Genomic DNA, 9281 nt, shown 5'->3' on the forward strand with positions numbered 1-9281 from the left:
GTATCGAGAAAATTAGGATTGACTTGATAGTTTTGATGCATACACAGTAATCTTGTTTTCATTATCCCAATACACGGACAGGCTTGTAGCCCAAGACTCTTCCACCTTATCCGGCTCGGCTCGGCTCGGCTCATTGTCTTTTTCTTCAGTAGACTACTTTGATTTCTCGGATTTAAACTTTAGTTATCCATTATTGTTTTTTTTGCTATAATTATTTACCAATTATATAATCATTCTATCCCGTAACAAAAGAATTGTCTCAACAAAAATAAAATATAATGTATGTTATCATACGAATTCATGTCTCTAACCTGGAAATTTGATGACTTCAAGACTAAAACACTTCTTTAACAAATAAATATTCAAATTGTTTATATTCAGTTGACCAGCAACATAATTTGTTGGTTCAGTCCACACACAAGTTTTGGGAAGTAGTATGAATGTTTAGGAGTAATTGGGTTCTAAGGTTTCAGCTAGATTATAATCTTTATCTGCAATATACTCATTGTTTGGTTACTTAAGCAATATTGTTCATGGCCCGTTTTTAACTTCTGAGGCCCGCACTATTCATGTAATAATCGACGGGTTGGAATCGGGATTTTTTCGGCAGTTTATTAGCTGACATCGAATGGCGTGCCTGTTTAACACCCTTTTTCCCCAATTGTCCATCCCCATTTCAAATCGAATTTGAAATCTTCGCAGCTCAAATTGAAAAACCCCTTTTTGAAAACGGGAAGAAAGTGCTACTCCTCACCACCCGGAGACGGGAGTCGATGCACAAAGGTCTGATTTAGTCTGCGCAAGGTAATTCCATTCTCCGTCGACTACATTCAAACAAATCTTTGACGTTTTTGTTGGATCTTTCCCCAATTGCTCATCCTCGTTATTTTATGTCGGATTTAGGGAAGCAGCCCAGAGCTAAAGCCTCGTAGCAGACGAAATTGGTAATCCTTAGTAGTAGTCGACGGTATTTTGTAGGTGACAGGGGAATCGATTTAGCTCGTAGAAGGGAATTTCATCTTTTTACAACCCTATTGTGATTTTATGCTGATGTCTCAGATGCATTTTTTGGAGTAATTGTTCGGATCTGGATGTTAAAAATTATCGCGTGATTTTGTGTGTTTCCTTATACCGTAGATCCTTTTTTACAGTGCGACATTTATTTGCGATTTCTGTACATGAGAATTTTCGTTTGTTTATGTGTGATTATCTGCAGAGTTTGTTGTAGTAAGTTGTTGATTAAATTGGTGATTTCTAGTTCGTAACCACCGTGATGATAATTTCTTTGCTTGTTCTGATGTCCTATTTGGATTCTTTTATGGTGCAGTAGCCTGATTTGTTTGCTAGTATTACCAACTGTGGTTATGGCTCGACAATTTCATTTTTCCAAAGTCGTTTACCTCATGGTGGAAGGTGTATTGCATCTCTTACATATGCACACGCTTATCCTGTTGCACTTATATCTGAAAAGACACCCACGATGCGGCCGACGTACTAGGCATAATCTAATTAGGTATTCACACAAGGATAGGATGCCCCAACAGGTGAGACACATGAATAGACTCACTAAAATTAGTGACATAGACTGCTTTGTGAACCTACGTATGGATAGGAATGCATTTGGTCGTTTATGTATCCTGTTGAGAGACGTGGGTGGGATGCGAAATGGTAGATATGTCTCACTAGAGGAACAAGTAGCTATTTTTCTAAACATCCTAGCACACCACAAGAAAATTCGTCCAGCTAGGTTTCATTTTAAGCGGTCCAGGGAAACAATATCGCATTATGTTCATCTTGTGCTGAAAGAAGTTCTTAGACTTCATACCATTCTTTTGCCCCAACCTAATCCAGTAACGAATACGTGTGTTGATAATCGGTGGAAACATTTTAAGGTAAATAACGAAGTCTCCAAATACAGGTAACATTTTTAAGTCACGAGGTTCATGTGGAATTTTTATAGTTATATGTGATTCGTCCTAGGGCTGTATTGGCGCATTGGATGGGACCTACATAAATGTCCTTGTAAGTAACGCGGATAAGCCACGCTATCGATCTCGCAAGGGGAAAATCGCAACTAACACTCTTGCTGCCTGCGACCGCAACATGAGATTCATGTATTTTCTACCCGGTGGGAGGGATCTGCCGGCGATTCTCGAGTGCTAAGGGATGCCATTACAAGAGACCGGGGATTGAGGGTGCCCAAAGGTTTAAATTCACTAGAGTCTTTGACACTAATTGATTTTTCCAGAATTCATTATTCTTTCTGTTTAAATATAAAAATATCCTGACCGAGTGTGGTATTCTTAGGAAATTACTACCTATGCGATAATGGATACGCCAATTGTGAAGGATTCTTGATGCCATTAAAAAATGTTCGTTATCATTTGACGGAATGGGGAGTCGGTAACCAAAGACCCCAAAATGCTCGTGAATTGTTTAATTTAAGGCACAACAAAGCTCGTAATATAATCGAGCGAGCTTTTGCTGTCCTAAAAATGAGATAGGGAATTTTGCGAAGTGCTAGCTTCTATCCGATCAAGATCCAAATACGGATGATAATGGTTTGCTTTTTACTGCACAATTATATTCGTGGTGAGATGACCAACGACCCAATAGAGGAACAAATTGCGGGTGACACACAACTTGGTGTTGTAGAAGATGCTAATGGTGAAATTGAATATGTTGATCAAGTTGAGACATCTGCTGCTTGGACTCAAATGAGAGAAGATTTGGCTAACTCTATGTGGAACAATGTGTGTATTTCAGTGTGGTTCATTTATAATCTGAGTTATATAATTTGTTTTCTTGTTTGATATGTTTTGTGGAAATTGAAATAAATATAACCCAGTCTGATCATATAATATTTGTACTTGTTTTACAGCCTTCTAATGTCGACGACAACAACCGACAGTGACATGATACCCGAGTGTGTTTGCGGTGTTGGGAAGATGAAGTTGTTGTGTGCCGGGAAAGAAGCCAAACACTGCGGTAGATGGTTTTACAAGTGTCCGACTAATGCAAACCACTCGGGGTCTTTCTTGTGGTGTGACGATTATCATAGTAGGATTGGAGACGACAAGCAACCAGACTATGTCTTGAACCAAACTTGGCGCCCTGCAAAAACAGTACGCAACAAGGAGGAAGATAAGAATAAAAGGAGATATGGCAGCGGTCATGTATGTGGAGCTTGTGGCCGATGCCAAGCTGAAATTAGAATGAACTTTGTGTTGGTTGTCATAGGTTTGGTGTTGTTATTGTTGGGGATTGTGTTAGGGAAACTATTCTAGTTTGCATTTGAGCTTATTTTCAAGTTTGAACTTTAATCAACCTTCACTCCATGAACTTATTAGCCGTATTTTATGTAGCTGACTTCCCTGAACTTATTAGTAACAACTCATGCCTTTTTGAGCTAGTATTTTTGGATTAGTCTTTGTTTCAAAGCAAGCATATTTGGAATGTTTATATCTAATTATTTTTGCTAATGTTGCGTTGAACTACTGTTATTTATCTAGCCAAATATATTAGCTGCCTACATGATCTACAATAGATAAAATTTAATTTTGTATACAGCACCAAATTTTAAATTATCAAACTCAATTTCTAAATAAATAATTTCTCTATTAGTCTTTTTATCAAACATTTGATAGGCATATTTGGATTGTTTATATCTAATTATTTTTGCTAATGTTGCGTTGAACTACTGTTATTTATCTAGCCAAATATATTAGCTGCCTACATGATCTACAATAGATAAAATTTAATTTTGAATACAACACCAAATTTTAAATTATCAAATTCAATTTCTAAATAAATAATTTCTCTTTTAGTCTTTTCATCAAACATTTGATAGGCATATATTAGCAGAAAGTTTGGATGAGTTTCTTTGATGAATTCGATCAGCCTTCATTGACACATAGATTAGGAATGCAAAAATATATACATTTTTTTATTCAAGAAATAATATTAGCAGCCTAAATGGCAGTGGTTGGAACATTGAATGTGAACTCCTCCTGGGTCATTGGAGTGCTGCAAATATTTATCAAGAACAGCAATGCAATTCAATGCAGTCATTGAACTACTCTCTGTATTCGGCGCAAGACTATTGAAGTGGGTTGTTGCATGTAAAAAATCTTTAAATTCTTGTACTTGTGTATCTTCAACTTGCATGACTTATAAATATGTCCAGCATGGGCATTGGAAATCTGTCATCAACCAAAAATTGCTTGCAAATCCCCTCATCCTTTCAACAATGCCAGACAACATACCCAACCAAAGCTCATTTCTCTACAATTCAATCTGGACTCACGAGATGGACTCAGTCCTCCTCGGTACGTTGATTAGGTTAAAGCTTGCCGCAGGTTGTAAGGGGTTCATTTTCCCCAGCCATTTCATCTCAGAGGCTAAGCTCGTAATCGAAAACCAGGTTAGCCTTATGGCCGAGTGGTATGACCTTGTCGATCGTCAGCATTTTTTGGAGAAGCGGTATAACACCTTCGATGAGATCGTAGCCTTGGAGGGAACATATTGGAACGCGAAGACCAACACCGTAATAGTTGTTGCGCCTAATTGGCCCCAAGTGCTTGAGGTAAGTTCATCACTATATATGTTGACATCACCAGTTTAAAACTTGCTTGGTTTTTCATGTCTCCATTGGTTTTGTTGAAGCGAAACCCCCTTCTCGGAGCTTATTGCCGACATGGCGATCCTGCATACAACCAACTTAACGAGTTGTTCGGTCTACAAGATGTGAAAGAGGAGGAGGAGAACACGGTGATCGTGCTGAGCGACTCCCAATCTCAAGGGCTGGTTCAAGCTGGGCAAGACATGAATGCACCCCCTGCCGTCGACTATGGAGAGGTAAGTAGCAACCAGCCCTTCTCATTTGCCAGGCGCAAACTCATGTTCGGCGAAGGCAGTCCTTTGGACCGGGAGTCGCCCAACAAGAAGGTTGTCTGCTACTACGTCCCTGATGCTAAAGGCAAGCTGGGAAGGAAGGTCGAGGAAAAAGCTTCTCGTGTATTGCCTCGACCATTACCACCAAACAGTCCCACATTGGCCTACTCTTGCGCATCAAACAGTCCGAGAATGCTCTGGAGGGTGCTCGGGAAGCCCAACATATAAATGGGGTGACAAATTATTGGCTTCGTTGGGCAAAGGAACTGTTATGTTTTACTAAGTGCTCCATTATCGGTTATTAATCTACATTATCCACTAGTATATTACCAATAGTTTTAGCTAATCTCGAAGGCCAATGTTCGTACATATCACGAACAGTTTTCTTTGTATTCCACGGCGTTTTTTGCGGCTAGTATTATTAATGAAGTTATATTATGCATTCTCACCATTTTGAGCAATGGCTATTGATTGTTCTTGTGTGTGAGTTTTCAAAACATTTTTAAACAAGCAAACAATTAATTTTTAAACAATATAATTCTATTATATTAGAACAATTCATTGTTTTGAATTTATATACAAGTCAATGAGTGTATCCACTTTTTTTAGTATACTTTTATTATTTTCAATTCATGAGTCAGTGTATTACCCACCTTCAATCTGGAGTTCTTTAACGGGGAAAGTGAGATGCCCAACATATCGTTCACATCAGTTAAATATGGACCAAATACGAAAATTCAAGTTAATCAAACTAGATATGCATAAGTCATCACGAACGATTAGTTTTCAGAGGTCTTAACGTCGCCCAAAATTACATTCCCAACTACAAAACGATTACCATACTACACCATCGGCTAAGAAGTGATGAAATTGTCCAAAAGAGCATATTTTTCATAAGACAAAAAATAGCCGATGTGCACAGCCAGCTAGGTGCGACCTTCTTTCTCCAAGACACGCTTCGCATATCCGGCCTTCGAAGCATCAGGGAGTCCTCTGAAGATCTCTAGGTGGGAGTTCTTTTTACCAATAATGTCACACAGATCGTACCTCTCATTCTCGGTCAGCTCTGGTATGTTTCCCAAATGACCAAAGATTTCCGCCCTTGCTTTACCCAAATCCATCTCGTACCCTATGCGTAATGCCAAGGTCTCCAAACGAGCGCTGGTCTCGGAGTGCAACGTTCTCAGTATTTCAACTATGCCGCTATCATTCTCCCGGACTTTGCGTTTGCGCTTGTTTTTAGGAGGAACCTGAGCATTCGCAGTAGCATTCGCCCCACTCTGCGTGCTACTGTCATCAACCATTGGATTCGCAAACGTAGCCTGCATCTGCTCATCATAACCCAGAAAATCTTCGAAGCTGGGATGATAATCACTACTCTCACCTATCTCCGTAACAGGCGCATCTGGCGAACTATTCGCAGCCGCATCAACAACCCATTCGGCATGGCCACCATTTGCCCTGTCTTTGCCGAAGATAACCTTCCAGTCTTCCCAGTAGGGCCAGGACCTTGTGCGCATTCTGCGGGCATTGCTGTCTTGCTGCGAGAGAACATACAAGTGTGTACAAGGTCAACAACTATGCTTAAAGAGACTATCAAAAACTATGCCAAAGAGATTATCAAAAGGAATTAATATTCAAGGGCTAGATAAATATAGCAAACCTTCACTATTTGGTCCCACTGATCATCATCACAGTCAATCTTAAAATCTCCATGCACATTGAACTCGACACCACTACGATCAAGGATCTTTGCCAGTGAGTTGTAGCTTTTCTTCACAGCCGTTAACTTAGACTGAATATGCGGATTAGCTTTCAAATCGGTTATCGGAAACTCCTTTTGCATCCATTCCTCCACCTTGTTCAAGTAGCCTCCTCGGAACCCATTATCCGATTTCCACCCATGGGCGACCAAATCCTTCATGGCAACCATGAGGACGGCCTCCTCACGGCCAGACCAAGAACGACGGGGAACAACAGGTCGGCGAGCATTTCCCCTTCGGTATTGGCTACTCCCTGGGACAAAATGAAGTGTAAATGGCAGCAACGTAAAAAAAATGTACGAATGCAGACGCGGCCGAGTTTTGGACAGGAATATGTTCATACAAAACCCAAACCTTGTGTGTTCTGGCTACCATCGCCGGAAGGTACAAATCTTCGAGGATCGGACATAGCTTCGAAGAATGAACGAGCAAGAGTCAGACTCAAGGAAAATTAAGTAAATCTATTTTATCACATAACACACATCTACACATTTGCAGCAAAGTTCGTTAAACAAAGTAGAAAGAGCATTCATTGCAAGAAATTCAGCCAGAAAATGTAAACATTCAAACAAATATTTTACATTGACATTGTAGTAACAGACACCCATTTCAAATCACCACCACTAGGTTTAACTCGTCAATGAAATTAACAGGGAACAAAGAGTGCATAACGGAATGGAAAACCGATACGCAAAACATAAAATCAGATTTCAATCAAGGAGTGAGCGACAAACGGTCAAATAATCTAATTTGTGTGGGATTTAGCCCGTCAAAATAAGAGGAATTTTGCAGTAGTCGCCGCTTTACAGTGGGAGGCTGCTCCGAGAAACACCGCGCGAATGACAAAATTCACAAAGGGGTTCGCGGTTTTATTAGACTGCAATCTTGAAATTCCTCTGCAACCCTAGGGGCAAAAAAGGGATCACAAGTATACAATCTCTTTGAATATGGTCAACCACATGAGGGAATTGGCCATGTTTGTAATTGGACCTATATTCAACCAAACGGCCGTAGTCACGACTTCCACAGATTATACACCCAAAGATACCTGGTTTATAAACATTACCCCCTTAGTAACCAAACGACTCCTTACTGAATTAATTTATTTTTGAAATTGTATAATTTAATTATACAGAGCAGACTACATTTAACTCCATCTTTTTAAGTTCTCTGAGCACATAAATGCATAACGAATCATTCAAATTATTGATTAAAATTATCTTCCTCCATCCTAATATAATTGAGACATTTCCTATGAGTAAAGAATTAAAAAAACAAAAAAAACAAATTCTCCCTCCATCACGGTTAAGATGATATATTTTTCAGTCAGCACGAGATTTTAGGAGTTGTTAGTTAATGTGTTTGATTGGAGATAGAAGAGTGGATATAAATATTAAATACTGTGAAGAAGTAAGTTGAATATTTAATTAGAGTGAGATAAAAATGATTAAGTGTACTAATTGGAGAGGGAAAGTCACAAAAAATAGAAATCTTGGTTGAGAGAAACTAAAAAGGAAAGTGTATCATATTAGTTGAGTGAGAGAGAAATATTTAGTAAATTAAATAAAGGAAAGATAAAGTATTATGAGATGAAAAAGTAGTTTAATTATGATAGGTTAAATGTGTTTTTTTAGAAAAAATAATTCAACCATACAGTTGGACATCCAAATAATGAATATGATTCAATTAGTACAATATAAGAGAAAGTAATTGTATTTTATTGAAAACTAATTGATTCACACATGCCTTAAGAGACTGCTCAAAATAATGCTTAAAAAAAGAGAATAGCGAGCTACACGAGTGGATTTGAAATAAACAAAGCATGATATCTTATAGTAGTAATATATACACTTAATTATGAAGGTTAGCAGAAAATGATAGTATTCCAGACTTTTCGATTCACATCTCCTTAATTTAAAAATCATACGTAACATATGTATCAAACTGCACCATACGTCACTAATCAATCAGTAAACTTTTAAAATATCAATATATCAAATGCAACAAAACTTAATTGATAAAATGTGAATAATATCCGAACTCAGTAATCTCTCGGTATTCGCCTATAATCTCTCACACTCCAATGGTTATAATTTATTGTTATCGAAACTCAGCCTTTTTATGTTGAAAATGAAAAAGTAAATTGAATATAGAGTATATACTACATCTTAATTTGCAATTATATGTTCACTTTGATTTTTTTTTTCAACGCCGGTATGATATTTTACAATAGTACTCAAATTTATACTCTCTCTCAAAATTAACTAAAGAATAAGAGTAACATTATTTGACAATTGTTAATCCTATGTACGTATATCATCATTAAATTCACACGAAAATCATACTTATACGACTTTAGGGGACGATGTATCTGTAAATTGATCATCATGGCATTTGGAATGATTCGGGTTGTTATTAATTATATAAAACAAGAATAAAATAAGATGAATAAAAAAATCGTTCAACTACAGTTTTCAATCATTTAAAACCCGCAATTTTACCTAACTTAAATTAAAGATGCTAATAAATAGTAGTATATCCAAAACTTAAAATTCATGTATTAATAATGTCATTTTCTATAAACAGAGTGTTCTTACTAGGGATCCAATATCTACCGATCACCTT

The sequence above is a fragment of the Salvia splendens genome, chromosome 4 (assembly GCF_004379255.2).
Source record: "Salvia splendens isolate huo1 chromosome 4, SspV2, whole genome shotgun sequence".
Lineage (NCBI taxonomy): Eukaryota > Viridiplantae > Streptophyta > Magnoliopsida > Lamiales > Lamiaceae > Salvia > Salvia splendens.